The 3702-nt window shown below is 42.0% G+C and overlaps 1 non-coding gene across 1 annotated transcript; it reads left to right on the top strand.

Moving 5' to 3' along the window:
• The first annotated feature begins 655 nt into the window (after positions 1–655).
• LOC127809044 (small nucleolar RNA R71) lies at positions 656–760 on the top strand. The gene has a single exon (XR_008025050.1). It is a non-coding gene; the product is annotated as a small nucleolar RNA R71 (small nucleolar RNA).
• Positions 761–3702: the final 2942 nt, after the last annotated feature.

Raw genomic sequence — 3702 nt, 5'->3', positions numbered from 1 at the left:
TTCTGACTTGGGTAATGGTGGTGCTTGTTGCATGGCTTGATTCTGCCTTGGTGGTGGAGTATGGTTGCTGGAAATTGAAGGATGGAACCTCTGCTGAAATGGTTGATTCTGGTGGTATGGCTGCTGGTGCACATGTTGATTGGAAGGGCTGCCATATCTGAGGTTCGGATGGTCTCTCCAACCTGGATTGTAGGTGGCTGAGTATGGGTCATACCTATTGGAAGGTTGTGGTTGTGGTTGGCTGTGCTGCTGGTGCTGGAATGGTCTTCCAGGAAAAATGCCTGCACATGTCTCATTATTTTCTTGCAACTGTGGGCATTGGTCTGTTGTATGGGATGGCAAGGAGCAAATGCCACAAAGCTGCTGTTGCTTTCTCTCTAATGCCAACTGCCTGACCATGGAAGCCAATTCCTCAAGCTTGTTTTCCATCCTTTGCTGGTCCATAGTGGCAGCCACATTGACTTCATTTATGGCTTTTGTAGGAGTGTTAATTCTGGTGCCAAACTGCTGAGCATTTTGTGCCATCTTTGATATCAGTTCTTGTGCAGCTGCTGGGGTCTTCTCTGCCAAGGCTCCTCCACTTGCAGCATCTACCAAGTACCTGTCCATGGGGATTAGACCTTCATAGAGATATTGAATTAGGAGTTGGTCACTTATCTGATGGTGAGGGCAGCTGGAACACAACTTCTTGAACCTCTCCCAATACTCATGTAGAGTTTCACCACTCATCTGCCTTATACCACAAATTTCCTTCCTTATTGATGCTGTTCTGGAGGCTGGAAAGAATTTTTCCAGGAAGATTCTTTTCAATCCATCCCAGCTGGTAATGGCAGCTGGTGGCAGGTAGTAGAGCCAATCCTTGGCTGATCCATCAAGTGAGAATGGGAAGGCTCTCAGCTTGATCTGCTCTTCATCTACTCCTTGTGGCCGCATGGTTGAGCAAACCACATGAAACTCTTTCAGATGCTTGTGTGGATCCTCTCCTGCAAGGCCATGAAACTTGGGCAACAAATGAATCAGTCCAGACTTAAGTTCAAAGTTAGCATCTAGCTGTGGATATTGAATACATAGGGGCTGGTAATGCACATCAGGTGCAGCCAGCTCTCTAATAGTTCTACCATCCAAATGACCATGATTTGCATTATTTCCATGATTTCCATTATTGCCATTACCATTATTTCCATTATTTGCATTGTTTGCATTATCTCCATTACCATTATCTGCCATATTGATGAATGCTGGAATAGGTTCAGATGAAGTATTAGAAGTACTGTTAGGGTCAATCCTATCCCGAGACTTAAGCTCTCTAGCTTGCCTTCTAAGAGTGTTCTCTAATTCAAGATCCAAGTCAAGTAATGTTTTCTTAGATGACCTGGTCATGCACTAGAGATTAGCACAAAAACAGCACACAAAATGGCCTATGCATACCAAGAACACAGAAACACAAAAAACACACAAACAAAAACAAAAAAAACACACAAACACAAAAACACAAAAACAGGTAAAACAATAAGCCCTTAGACGATTTTTTTATGCAATTTTTCACAAAATTTCAACACAAAAACACTGAGGGACCTAAAAACACTAAAAACCACACCAAATTAGCCACTGAGAAACACAAAATGGCCCAAAAAGTGGTCTAAACGTTGGAATTTGGCCAAAAAAGGCTCTTTTCACAGCAAATCTGTGACTATTGATCCCCACACCCCCATTTCTTTGGACACCAAAAATCAGCTCAATCGGAGCAAGTGAAAAGCTATGAACAGTAACCGGGAAACTGATTTTTTTCCCTCAAAACCTACTCTTATTTTGCCTTACAAACCACTCTATATGCAAGAAAACATCAAGGAAAGCATATGGACTTGAAAGAATATCAAGTAGGGATGAGAAAGGAAGAGGATAGCACCGGTATCTCGAGCTCAATCCTTAAATAATGCTATCTGTCATGAAGATGGTCAAAATCGCTGCTGAATGGAAGGCTGCTGCTGGTTGCTTTCTTTTGGTTGGAGCTGCTGATGCCTATCTGCCAAACGAAAAGGGAGATTAGTGTGGAAGGTAAGGACAACGTTGAATGGAGTGTTAAAAGAGAAAATAAAAGAAAAATGTGAGAAAGAAAAATGGAATATCCTCTTGGTCAGGTGATCTGCTGTCAGAGGCAGAAAAGTGGGATTCAGAGCATGCTAAAAATGGTTATGCTCCTGATCTGCTGCAGGGTTGTCTCCCCTTGCTGTGTGAGCTTGCTTTTCAGAGCCTATCAGAGCACATGAAGATCAGAGAAGGACTGCAGGTGTGCTACTGAAAATCAGAGAAGGACTGCAGGTGTTTTGTGCTTTTTCAGTTGCTGCAGGGCTGCAGGGTTGCTTTTTCAGAAGATCAGATCGTGCAGCCCTCTCCAACAGCCACTTCTTTGTTCAAAAATGATACTAGAAACAAGAAAACAGAAAAGGAAACACACACACACAAAAAGAAGATCGAAAAGGTAAATAAGGCTTTTCTGTTGCTGCTTGCTATCAGTTCATCTCAAGAACAGAACAGAATTTCTCTTCACCAAGAACACAAAAACTGATAACCTTATCACCAAGAACACAAAATAGAGAAAACACTCGAACAAGAAAACAAAACAAACAGAGAATAGGGTCGGTCCTCTATGTTTTTAGAAGAAAAAACTTGGCTCCCCGGCAACGGCGCCAAAATTCTGGCCGGCTATCGAACCGCTCCAGAAATAGAGATCTATGTTTGCATCTCTTCTCTAGTTTGCAGCAAAGTGCACCCTAGGTCATCTCTCACAAGGAGCCTCACTTTCTTCTACCAACAAAGGAGAACCAACATAACCAATAACAGTTTGTTTGGGGGGGGGTTTTGACAGAAAACTAATTGGCAAAACAGAAAGATGAAGATGGATGAAAAATCAATAAGAGAAGTGCAACCGGCTGTGTATTTGTCTCCTATGTGAAATCTTCCTTGTCCACTCTATATATCTTGGTTTGCTAGATGCTTTGATCTCCGGAAAACAAACTCAAAGCATCCCCAACAACCGTCCAAGGATTAGAATGATTGGAAATAACAAAATGAATGCAGAAATCTCTTGCAAACAAAATGCAACCATTCACTCTCTATTCAACCTATCCGGACCTATGCAAGAACAACCGTTCAAGCACACAATATTCATTTCCGAGATGTTATACCAACCGGCTATAACATTCTGTTCTCTTAAGCATTTAACAGAAAGTGAAACCATGCAAGTTCACACAAACCTGCCATGAACTCCATGCATTCACAAATCTGCTCAAACTAAACCAAATAGAAATGAATAAGAAACAAACAACAAACCAGATTCTTGTAGCTCATCCGGGACTCAAATTCCACATGGATTCAAGACACACAACCGGTTACAAAGTGTTCTAGCCTATCATTACAGAAAGGAAAACAAAATGGAACAAAAGATGTAAAAAACAGGAAAGTGCTACAACAACAAAAACGGGCAGAATCCTCTCTATTTTCTCCTCTCTATCTATATGATGATCTTCTGAAAATTAATGCTAAGAGGCCTTAAATACATGGCCAAGAAAGGAAAGGCTAGGGAGGCTAGGGTTGGGCCTAGCCCAACAGAAAACAAGTGAGACCAAGTCTGCTCCTTTGATTGTAGGCCCAAGCTCCTTTAGTAGGCCCAAGCTCCTTTAGTTGACAAAGCTCTAGCCCATC

The sequence above is a fragment of the Diospyros lotus genome, chromosome 8 (assembly GCF_014633365.1).
Source record: "Diospyros lotus cultivar Yz01 chromosome 8, ASM1463336v1, whole genome shotgun sequence".
Classification (NCBI taxonomy): Eukaryota; Viridiplantae; Streptophyta; class Magnoliopsida; order Ericales; family Ebenaceae; genus Diospyros; species Diospyros lotus.
Note: the sequence above shows the minus strand (reverse complement) of the source record. Positions and strands in the feature narration are given on the sequence as shown.